At 38.6% G+C, this 12,502-nt stretch overlaps 1 protein-coding gene and 1 long non-coding RNA gene across 2 annotated transcripts in view; one reads left to right on the plus strand and one right to left on the minus strand.

Annotated features, from left to right (window-relative positions):
- LOC126584263 (uncharacterized) overlaps positions 1-12,502 on the plus strand; it is a 62,244-nt gene that overhangs the window by 3,403 nt on the left and 46,339 nt on the right. The window lies entirely within an intron of this gene.
- LOC126584701 (uncharacterized) lies at positions 2,338-12,050 on the minus strand. Its single transcript, XR_007610088.1, has 3 exons — positions 11,741-12,050; positions 10,770-11,143; positions 2,338-2,645 (listed from the first exon to the last, which is right to left on the minus strand). It is a non-coding gene; the product is annotated as an uncharacterized LOC126584701 (long non-coding RNA).

Consider the following 12,502-nt stretch of genomic DNA (forward strand, 5'->3'; position numbering starts at 1 on the left):
GGATTCCGACAACCCCCGGGTTTCTTTCCAAGGCCAATGGCACCACAACCACCTCCTCAGGCACAATCTTCCCAAACCAACCCAGGTACGTCTATGAATGATGATAAAACATATCAGTTACTAACCACCATGGCGCAGGGAATGCAGAACCAAGCAAAGGAGGTTAATGAGCTGAAGAAGCAAATGGGCCAAATGGCCGAATTTTTGGGGCAATTCCGTGAAAATGGTAAGTTACCAAGCACTACGGTGGTCAATCCAAAGGGTGGCTTCGAATCTGCAAAGGCTATCACATTACGAAGTGGAAAAGAGGTGAGAACCAAGGAAGATGAGAAGATACAACTCAAGGAAGATGAGAACACCTACCCCACGGCAAGGGTACCATCACCCATGCCGCAGCCATCTAAGACATCCCATCCGTCCACCTCAGGTAAGAATGTTCCAAATGTTGTGATTTCGAACACTAATCTGCCCAATGTTCCTTTCCTTCGTAGATTTGCACAATCGAAGAAAGAAGAAAGCGAAAAGGACATTTTGGATACCTTTCGAAGAGTCCAAGTGAACATTCCTTTACTTGATGCTATTAAGCAAGTGCCCAAGTACTCAAAGTTTTTAAAAGAATTATGCACAACTAGGAAAAGAATTTCAAACAAAGAAGTTGTGAAGGTAAGTGAAAATGTATCCGCGGTTTTGCAACAGAAGTTACCTCCAAAGTGTAAGGATCCAGGGAGCTTTACTATCCCATGTGTAATTGGAAACACTAGATTTGAAAAATGCATGTTAGATTTAGGTGCTTCTATTAATGTTATGCCATATTCCATTTATGCATCAATGAACCTTGGTGAGTTAAAACAGGATGGCGTGATAATTCAATTGGCCGATCGTTCTAACGCTTATCCCAAGGGAGTCCTTGAGGATGTTTTAGTGCAGGTCAATCATCTTATCTTTCCTGCAGATTTTTATGTCTTAGAAATGGAGGATTCAAACCATGCTCCATCATTGCCAATCTTGCTAGGCCGACCATTCATGAAAACAGCGAGAACAAAAATAGATGTGTTTATGGGAACATTAACCATGGAGTTTGATGGAGACATTATTCGTTTTAATCTTTCTGAAACCATTAAATATCCAATGGAGGACCATTCTTGTTTCGCTGTTGACATTGTTGATTCTTTGGCACAGGTACATTTGGATCGAATGAACGACGATGCACTTGAAATAGCCTTAGTGCACGGCATAGGAGCAAGAAACAAGTGTGGGGGAATCCAAGCAACCCACGGCATGGAATCTGACCATATTGCCGTGCCCCCTTGTGGTGAAGTGTTTGAAATGGTCGCGGCCCTCGAGTCATTGCCATCACATTCTGGTAAGTCTTCACTCTCAATTTTAGATTCGGTTTTGGCTAACAAGTTACTTCCATCCATTGTGCAGCCACCTACACTTGAGTTGAAGCCATTACCTAGTCACTTGAAGTATGTTTTCTTGGGAGAAGATCAAACACTACCCGTCATCATATCTAGCTCACTCACGGCCCAAGAAGAAGACAAGTTGATAAGGGTGTTAAAGGAGCACAAATCTGCCATTGGATGGACCTTCGCGGATATCAAAGGCATTAGTCCCACCACGTGCATGCATCGTGATCGGATCATATTTATATATATTTTTACTTCAAATTCACTCGTCTTTTCTTAGTTAGTTCCTTATATTTTTTAGCTATTTACGTTATTTTTGTGTTTATAGGATCTGTTATGCAAAGAAAATAAAAATAGCACAAATGAGTTTTAAATAATAAACAGAAAGAAGGAATAAAAAAATTAAAAGGAGCTGCCTTTGCAGCTGGAGGAAAGCAGGTCAGCAAGGGACAAACAAAAGGGGGAATAATAGCATAGACGAGGAAAGAAGACAGTGGGAAGGTAGTGGAACAAAAAGAATGGCAGACAATAAGATGAAGTGGACATAGTTAGGTGAGATAGAAGAAGAATAATAAGAGAGGAGTGCGGGGACAGAGGTAGACGGACAGCAGCTGGGAAAGAAAAAGCTGCCCTTGGCAGCGCACGGGAAGAAGCAGGAGAAGGCTGTCTTGGAGCTGAAGAGAAGGCTGCCTTTGGGCAGCGTGAGAAGGTCAGGGGAAGAGACTGACAGACGGCAGGGAAGGCAGCGTGTGAAGAAAAGAAAACAGAAAGAATAAAATAGAGAGAAGTGAGAAGGAGAGAAACCGAGAGGCTGTTGGGCGCGGGAGAGAGGAAAGAAGGCTGCCTTTTGGGCAGCGTGTGAGACCAGTGAGGAGAGGGAGACTGACAGAAACTGGCGCATGAGAAGGCACGGGCAGACTGGCGAGGAACGAAGAGGACTGCGCCAAGCACAAAGCAGAGGCTTCACTCCATTCTTCTCGGTTAAATCTTTCCAAACTTATGTTTTACTTTTGATTTAATTTGATAAAAATGTGTAACTAAATTTATTTTGGCTAGAGGTTAATTCAAAGCCATGAATATATTTGTAATATGAATTGATTACCTTCAGTTGTGATTTCTGAGTTGTGATTTAATTTGCTTAACTGCTTGATTTATAACTTATTTTTGTATGTCGATTAAGGATGCATACTTAATTTACATGCATGAATTTGATGCTAGAATATAAGTGAATTTCACCTAATCGTTATGACCTTATATTCACAAGTAGTGAAGGTTGCTAGTCACAATCACGTTAAGTAAATTCTTGGCATAAGTTTCATGCAAATCATAGTAACGAGTGCCTCGTCGATGCTTATGTTTTTCATAGAACTTAATGATTCTTGCTTGTATCTCTATTATGCAATTCATGTAGGGAACTTGTAGGGAATGTTTTGGGTTGTCGTATGCAATCATCCAACCCAATAACATTGTGGAAAAACTGAGGGTTAATTAGTGCAATTCACGGTTAATTTGGGGCGTTGAGATTTACAATTTATTGAAAGAACAACTGAAAATCAATTTAGGTTGCATATGTGTCATGTGTGGAGAAAAACCCTCTAGCTAGTCCGTCACTTATCATTTCACCTTAATTTCATGCTTTTGTCAATTCTGTAATTTATTTAAGTTTAATTTACTTCTCGTCAAAACCAAATCCCCCCCCCTTATTAAATTATATTATTTAGTTAGTTTTCATTGTTGTTAGTCTTTTAATTCAATTTCCGTCCATTTCAGTTCCTAGTGTCTAATTTGATTGTTTTCATAATTTTGAGTCATTCTAAGTGTGTTTCGAGTTATTAGAGTTTTTAGCCTAGTTTTGTGTCCTTGAGTCTTGTTTAATATTTTTAAATTAATTTAGAATAGATTAGCAATCCCTCCTAATCCCCGGCAACGGTGCCAAAATTTGATGCGTGAATTACTTGACACACAAATTAAACCCTCTTTTGACAATTGTAGTATAGATGTAAGTAGGGTATCGTTCTATGTGTTTTGTGAAATTCCTAATTCTCTTGTTAGTTTTGTACATGTTTGATCATCTTTGAAAAACCAAATGCACATAGCCTTGTTAATGTGAAACTAAAGTATGACTTAAAGCTTCATATGTGAATTTAGTGACCATATACATCCTATGTAAGTTTTTGAGCCTATTGAAAGTGTGTGCATTTTTCATACACTCCTATTCTTTCATGTGTGATGAACTTATGTGAGATACATCTCTAGAACTTGCGTAACGATCTTTCGAAATGTTTGTCATTGATTGCATGAACTTGGAAATGATAGAGGCATTAGGTTTACCACCATGGCCCAAATAACCATGTTTCCCAAAGAAAAATGATATCATTAGATTGCCAATTTGAGCCGTGTATGTTGAGCCTTTTATTTCTTATCACCAAATATGTCTACCCTTATACCCCAAACATTTTTCCTTACCCTTTCCAAGCGAGCAATGCGAGATTGTCCTATGAGATACGTTTGTGAAGTACTTTGAAGGTGTTTGGCAAAAGAATAAGTGTGGGGGTATTTCATGTTTGTATTTAAAAAAAAAAAAAAAAAGAAAAAAAAAAAAAGAAAAGAAAAAGAAAGATTGTATACAAAGAAAATAAAAAGTTTTTAAAGTTTCAGTTTAAGGGTGTGATTGGAGGTATCAGAAGAATCGTTGGAGAGCTTGAGTTCTTATAAATCTAAACAAAAGAATTGCTTGCAATGTAGCTTGGAACTTGTGTTTTCCTATTCTTTCGTTTAGTTTGTGTCAGAAAAAGAAAGTAAGCCATCTTCTCCAATTTTAATTTTTATTTATACTAACATTTTTCTGATTTTGATGATTCAGGCACCCACTCTCGAATTTAAACCATTGCCGAATCATTTCAAGTATCACCTCCCATTAAAAGATAAATTCCATGCTTCGGAGCCGAGGGGAGTTTAAAGGAAAGATTCGTCCGGCTAAAGACGTTAAATCAAGCGCTTCTTGGGAGGCAACCCAAGCATTCAACGAAGGTAGACTTTGGAATCGCTAACCAAATCAGATTTGAATTCTTACACCCTTATCTTTACTGCTTTCATTTTGTTTTGTTTAGTTAGTTGTGTTATTTGGTTAATTTCTGTAAGTTTGTGTTATTTAATTTAAGTGTGGGGGAAGGTTAACCAAAGTCTTTCTACATTAATTTACATATAATTTTTAAAAAAAAAAAAAAAAAAAAAAAAACATAAAAGTAAAAATATTTTACAATGATGTGTAAACTAATAGCATTCATTGGTCAGGTGGTGCTTCAGTAGTCGGTGGAGCTTCAGCAGTCGGCGGGGCCACGGAAAGAGGAGGTATTGGAGGTTGATCAGTTGGAGCTTCACTACGCGGTGCCGCCCCAGAAGACGAAGGTAGATGCGGTTGGAACCAACCCACAAACCTCCGGTGATCAAGTAAAATTTGACCATCAGTGTCTTGCAGCTGGTCAATTTTCCTCTTCATGTTTGTGGCATAATTGTGTGCAAGCTTGTGCAATTGTTTATTTTCATGCTTGAGTCCTTTAATCTCCTCTTTGAGACTCTGTATTTCAGCCACCAACGATTCAACGTGACGGGTTCGGGCAAATAGGCGTTGGGCCATGTTGGACACGGAACCGGCACACTGCACGCTAAGAGCCAGAGACTCCTTAACCGCCAATTCATCAGATCGTCTAGCGAGCAGTCTGTTATCTCTGGGGGTGACAAGGTTCCGGGCCACCACCGCAGCTGTCATATCATTTTTCATCACCGAATCCCCCACGGTAAGGGGACCGGTAGGGGATATGAAGGATGGGCGCCATATGTTGTCTGGTGAAGGCGGAGCTGCCTCTTCACCAAGGTTCAAGTCAAAACGACGATCGGAAGGGCCAGACATTTTCAGAGGTGGTGAAGAAAGAAGAGAGGAGGACTGATCAAGATTAAACAAGTGTAAGAAGGGAGTGTTTACAGGAGGGAGCTCAAGTGTGTTGTGGAACAAAATTAGCACCTCTATAAAAAGAAGAAATCAAAGAGGCGCTCCTCAGAAATTGAAGAGGCGTCCTCTCGCAAATCGAAGAGTCGGGGCTCCGTTCTCAAACGCCTGATTCTTTTCTCAAAAGAGGAGTTTCCTTTCTCAAAAGCCGGATTCTTTTCTCAAAAGAGGCGTTTCATTTCTTAAAGGCTGGGCTTGCTCAGAAACCACGAGCCGAACCCCGGATTTCAAAAGATCAATTTGTCCAGACGTGTCGTCACTTGTCACACGCAAATTGCTTTGCGAAAATCTCGGGCAGTTTGTCGAAGCACCAATTCAGAAATCGAAGAGGGAAATTCAACAGTCAAAGACACGCTAGCTGTCTCAAAAGCTGGGCTTCAAACCACGGGCAAATCTTCTTTTCCAGATTTATCCGCACGTGTCACATGCTACCTCTACAATCGACGATGCTCAGAGCTCGAAGCGCCGATTCCAGATATCAATGAGGAATCTGCTTTGCGGAAATTACGGGCAGCTTTGTCAGAAAGCGCGTAATTAGTACTATTCATCCATCCACCGGCTGCCGACAATGAGTGAGGGAATAGTTCCGGTTGTGAAGAAAAGTCCCATAAGTATCTACCTTCGCCTTCCACAGCAAAGGCACACCCTCTCAGCACTTCTTCCTCTCTGAAATGGCTTTCCAACAAACCCTCTCAAGTCACTCTGTATTTTTCATCCCCTGGGATACCCCTGCAAACAACCCATCCAAAGCAAAAGTATTTCATATCATGAAGGTTGAAAGCAAGAGTATCTCATATCATGTTTTCTCCCTGTCCTTTCTCCAGCCAGCACTTGCTCTCGAGTACTCATCATCTTATGTTTCCTCTTCGTCTCTCACGTATAAGGGAAGTGAAGATGATACCTCGAAGCATGTGGAGACAACGTGCTGATTCATCCTCAGCTAGGAACAAGGAGAAAGAGAGCAAGAGGTGGGCACTTGGAAAGATTGAAGAAAGAAACAGACCAATACCTCTACCTCGTGCCTGCCCGCCATGCAGAGGAAACAAGCAGAGAAGAATGCAGCTCGTACAATCAACCCAGCACAAGGAGTCCGAGCTGAAGAACTAGAGAAGCTGCCACATCTGCTTGGAGAACAAATAAGGAACTGCAACATCACCAAAGAGCAAAGCTTCGCCGTACAATATCATCAAATCATCACTTGCAAGTAAAAAGCTAAGTGTCACCCCGTTCAAGAGGAAAGCTGTGGAAAGTCAACAAGCACGACCAATGATCACTTATTAGTTCTATTCATTGTCTTTTATCGTGATTTTCAATTTTTCGTTTGCAATTTTTTTTTACATTTTCTTGCGTTACTTAACTGAATTATTTCTTTTCTTTGCAGGAATTTTTGGTTATTTCCACCCTTGAAGTTGATTGCAGAATTTTAGCTTGGGGGGGTCATCGCTTGATTTTACTGCAAACTAGGGAAGTTTTCAGTCCAATTGCTTTATTTTGTTTCTTATTATTTATTTATTTCATTTTTATTTGCATTATAGTGTTTTCTGACATTGGGGACAATGTCCAGTTTAAGTGTGGGGGTAGTTATCTCTAGAATTTCATTTGTTTCTGTGTTGTAGCTTTTTGTTTTCTTAATTAGTTTTGTTTTCATTAAAAAAAAAAAATTGTCTTGTTTCCCTTATTGTTTTGAATTAGATTTTTGTTAGTTTCCCGACCCAATGATATAATTGGATCAAATTTGAACCATGATCATCAAGAACTTAGTTAACATATGTTTTGTGAAATTCCTAATTCTCTTGTTAGTTTTGTACATGTTTGATCATCTTTGAAAAACCAAATGCACATAGCCTTGTTAATGTGAAACTAAAGTATGACTTAAAGCTTCATATGTGAATTTAGTGACCATATACATCCTATGTGAGTTTTTGAGCCTATTGAAAGTGTGTGCATTTTTCATACACTCCTATTCTTTCATGTGTGATGAAGTTATGTGAGATACATCTCTAGAACTTGCGTAACGATCTTTCGAAATGTTTGTCATTGATTGCATGAACTTGGAAATGATAGAGGCATTAGGTTTACCACCATGGCCCAAATAACCATGTTTCCCAAAGAAAAATGATATCATTAGATTGCCAATTTGAGCCGTGTATGTTGAGCCTTTTATTTCTTATCACCAGATATGTCTACCCTTATACCCCAAACATTTTTCCTTACCCTTTCCAAGCGAGCAATGCGAGATTGTCCTATGAGATACGTTTGTGAAGTACTTTGAAGGTGTTTGGCAAAAGAATAAGTGTGGGGGTATTTCATGTTTGTATTTAAAAAAAAAAAAAAGAAAAAAAAAAGAAAAGAAAAAGAAAGATTGTATACAAAGAAAATAAAAAGTTTTTAAAGTTTCAGTTTAAGGGTGTGATTGGAGGTATCAGAAGAATCGTTGGAGAGCTTGAGTTCTTATAAATCTAAACAAAAGAATTGCTTGCAATGTAGCTTGGAACTTGTGTTTTCCTATTCTTTCGTTTCAATAACCTTATCCCTAAGCCTCATTACATCCAATAAAAGTCCTCTTGATTTAAGTTTTGCAATTATGATTGTGGAGATGAGATCTTTATGCAAGCTTATGGTAGAAATTTCACATTTGATTCTTTGAGCGAAACACATTAAAACTAAACACATGTGTGATTGAGTGCATATCCCGTGAGAAGGTCGCTAGTTTGCATATGATGATTTTAAAAATAAAAACTTGAAATTGCATTAGCATGGCTATCTCACACACTACACTTCAAGGATGATTTAAAGATTACTGCTAATATTTGAATAAGGAAGATGAACTTGGATTAGTTCCTTGATGCTAGCTATGGTTCTTGATGATTTGTTTTCTTGAATGAAATTCTATGAGGGTCACATAGGGGGAAACTAATGTTTTTCATGTTATTACTTTTTCATGTTTTCTTTGTTTTGCTCAAGGACTAGCAAAAGCTAAGTATGGGGGTATTTGATCGGATCATATTTATATATATTTTTACTTCAAATTCACTCGTCTTTTCTTAGTTAGTTCCTTATATTTTTGAGCTATTTACGTTATTTTTGTGTTTATAGGATCTGTTATGCAAAGAAAATAAAAATAGCACAAATGAGTTTTAAATAATAAACAGAAAGAAGGAATAAAAAAATTAAAAGGAGCTGCCTTTGCAGCTGGAGGAAAGCAGGTCAGCAAGGGACAAACAAAAGGGGGAATAATAGCATAGACGAGGAAAGAAGACAGTGGGAAGGTAGTGGAACAAAAAGAATGGCAGAAAATAAGATGAAGTGGACAGAGTTAGGTGAGATAGAAGAAGAATAATAAGAGGGGAGTGCGGGGCCAGAGGTAGACGGACAGCAGCTGGGAAAGAAAAAGCTGCCCTTGGCAGCGCACGGGAAGAAGCAGGAGAAGGCTGTCTTGGAGCTGAAGAGAAGGCTGCCTTTGGGCAGCGTGAGAAGGTCAGGAGAAGAGACTGACAGACGGCAGGGAAGGCAGCGTGTGAAGAAAAGAAAACAGAAAGAATAAAATAGAGAGAAGTGAGAAGGAGAGAAACCGAGAGGCTGTTGGGCGCGGGAGAGAGGAAAGAAGGCTGCCTTTTGGGCAGCGTGTGAGACCAGTGAGGAGAGGGAGACTGACAGAAACTGGCGCATGAGAAGGCACGGGCAGACTGGCGAGGAACGAAGAGGACTGCGCCAAGCACAAAGCAGAGGCTTCACTCCATTCTTCTCGGTTAAATCTTTCCAAACTTATGTTTTACTTTTGATTTAATTTGATAAAAATGTGTAACTAAATTTATTTTGGCTAGAGGTTAATTCAAAGCCATGAATATATTTGTAATATGAATTGATTACCTTCAGTTGTGATTTATGAGTTGTGATTTAATTTCCTTAACTGCTTGATTTATAACTTATTTTTGTATGTCGATTAAGGATGCATACTTAATTTACATGCATGAATTTGATGCTAGAATATAAGTGAATTTCACCTAATCGTTATGAACTTATATTCACAAGTAGTGAAGGTTGCTAGTCACAATCACGTTAAGTAAATTCTTGGCATAAGTTTCATGCAAATCATAGTAACGAGTGCCTCGTCAATGCTTATGTTTTTCATAGAACTTAATGATTCTTGCTTGTATCTCTATTATGCAATTCATGTAGGGAACTGATCGGATCATATTTATATATATTTTTACTTCAAATTCACTCGTCTTTTCTTAGTTAGTTCCTTATATTTTTGAGCTATTTACGTTATTTTTGTGTTTCTAGGATTTGTTATGCAAAGAAAATAAAAATAGCACAAAAGAATCTTGCTGCCAAAAATACTTTCCAGCTTATACCTTGAAAAGAGCACTAAAGCCACACACATGATCACCGCATGCGTGTAGTCATTCCATTACTGCAGAATCTCATCAGTCATCAAGTACACGTGCTCAGTTGCTATGTCGAGAACATGAGAGAGGAAGGCTGATTGGAAAGAAAAGAAGGCACATGGACTGACAGACGGAAAAAAGAAAAATATAAGGGGAGAACCGACAGAAACAAGAAGGCAGACACAGGGACTCGTTGGCAGATGCTTCAGCAATTGCTCAACATTATGATGCAGTCACTGGTACAAAGAGGCATGGCAGATAATAAAAAGCAAAGAAAAATAGAAGAATAAGATGGAGTGGAGAGACTGACAGCTTGAAAAGAAAATAAAAAAAAAAGTAATAAAGGGACAGAGAGGGATAGCGCAGAGAGGATATAAAAGTTCGAAGGCGTACGGGACAGCAAGAAGGGAGCCTCGGGAGAGGACTGACGAGAGAGGGAGCTGCCTTTGGCAGCACGGGGTCAGCGAGAAGAAGTCAGAGGGGAGTTAAGGCAGGAGAGCAAGTCAGGGACTTGCCATGCGGAAAATATAAGGGAGGTGAGTGAGAGACAGGTGGCGGGGAGAGAGGCAGCAGCTACTGCGCAGAGCAGAAGCAGAGATCAGACAGGACAGCAAGGTCAGGCGCGCGAAGAAAGGGAGGTGTGCTGCCTTTTGGGCAGCGTGATGCAGAGAGCAGAACCTGTGGAGCGCCAATTCACTCATCTTTCGGTTAAATCTTTCCAAACTTATGTTTTACTTTTGGTTTAATTTGATAAAAATGTGTAACTAAATTTATTTTGGCTAGAGGTTAATTCAAAGCCATGAATATATTTGTAATATGAATTGATTACCTTCAGTTGTGATTTCTGAGTTGTGATTTAATTTGCTTAACTGCTTGATTGATAACTTATTTTTGTATGTCGATTAAGGATGCATACTTAATTTACATGCATGAATTTGATGCTAGAATATAAGTAAATTTCACCTAATCGTTATGAACTTATATTCACAAGTAGTGAAGGTTGCTAGTCACAATCACGTTAAGTAAATTCTTGGCATAAGTTTCATGCAAATCATAGTAACGAGTGCCTCGTCAATGCTTATGTTTTTCATAGAACTTAATGATTCTTGCTTGTATCTCTATTATGCACTTCATGTAGGGAACTTGTAGGGAATGTTTTGGGTTGTTGTATGCAATCATCCAACCCAATAACTTGTGGAAAAACTGAAGGTTAATTAGTGCAATTCACGGTTAATTTGGGGCGTTGAGATTTACAATTTATTGAAAGAACAACTGAAAATCAATTTAGGTTGCATATGTGTCATGTGTAGAGAAGAACCCTCTAGCTAATCCATCACCTATCCTTTCACCTTAATTTCATGTTTTTGTCAATTCTGTAATTTATTTAAGTTTAATTTACTTCTCGTCAAAACCAAACACCCCCCATTATTAAATTATATTATTTAGTTAGTTTTCATTGTTGTTAGTCTTTTAATTCAATTTCCGTCCATTTTAGTTCCCAGTGTCTAATTTGATTGTTTTCATTATTTTGAGTCATTGTAAGTGTGTTTCGAGTTATTAAGAGTTTTTAGCCTAGTTTTGTGTCCTTGAGTCTTGTTTAATATTTTTAAATTAATTTAGAATAGATTAGCAATCCCTCCTAATCCCCGGCCTAGAACGATACCCTACTTACATCTATACTACAATTGTCAAAAAGAGGGTTTAATTTTGTGTGTTAACATATTTTTCACATCAGGAACTTGTAGGGAATTTTTTGGGTTGTCGTATGCAATCATCCAACCCAATAACATTGTGGAAAAACTGAGGGTTAATTAGTGCAATTCACGGTTAATTTGGGGCATTGAGATTTACAATTTATTGAAAGAACAACTGAAAATCAATTTAGGTTGCATATGTGTCATGTGTGGAGAAGAACCCTCTAGCTAGTCCGTCACTTATCATTTCACCTTAATTTCATGCTTTTGTCAATTCTGTAATTTATTTAAGTTTAATTTACTTCTCGTCAAAACCAAATCCCCCCCCCTTATTAAATTATATTATTTAGTTAGTTTTCATTGTTGTTAGTCTTTTAATTCAATTTCCGTCCATTTCAGTTCCTAGTGTCTAATTTGATTGTTTTCATAATTTTGAGTCATTCTAAGTGTGTTTCGAGTTATTAGAGTTTTTAGCCTAGTTTTGTGTCCTTGAGTCTTGTTTAATATTTTTAAATTAATTTAGAATAGATTAGCAATCCCTCCTAATCCCCGGCCTAGAACGATACCCTACTTACATCTATACTACAATTGTCAAAAGAGGGTTTAATTTGTGTGTCAAGTAATTCACGCATCACATCGCATCCTTTTGGAGGAGGGAGCTAAGCCATCTCGGGAGGCTCAACGTCGCCTTAATCCACCCATGTTGGAAGTAGTAAAGAAGGAGGTTATAAAATTGCTTGACTGTGGTGTTATATACCCTATTTCTGATAGTCGTTGGGTGTCTCCCGTGCAGGTTGTTCCAAAGAAGTCCGGGATCACGGTGGTGAAGAATGAAGAACAAGAGCTTGTACCCACTCGTGTGGTGACCGGTTGGCGTGTTTGTATTGATTACAGGAAGTTAAATGCCATGACAAGGAAGGATCACTTTCCGTTGCCATTCCTGGACCAAATGTTAGAAAGGTTAGCCGGTTATAAATTTTATTGCTTTCTTGATGGATATTC

The sequence above is a fragment of the Malus sylvestris genome, chromosome 10, assembly GCF_916048215.2.
Source record: "Malus sylvestris chromosome 10, drMalSylv7.2, whole genome shotgun sequence".
NCBI classification, from domain to species: domain Eukaryota; kingdom Viridiplantae; phylum Streptophyta; class Magnoliopsida; order Rosales; family Rosaceae; genus Malus; species Malus sylvestris.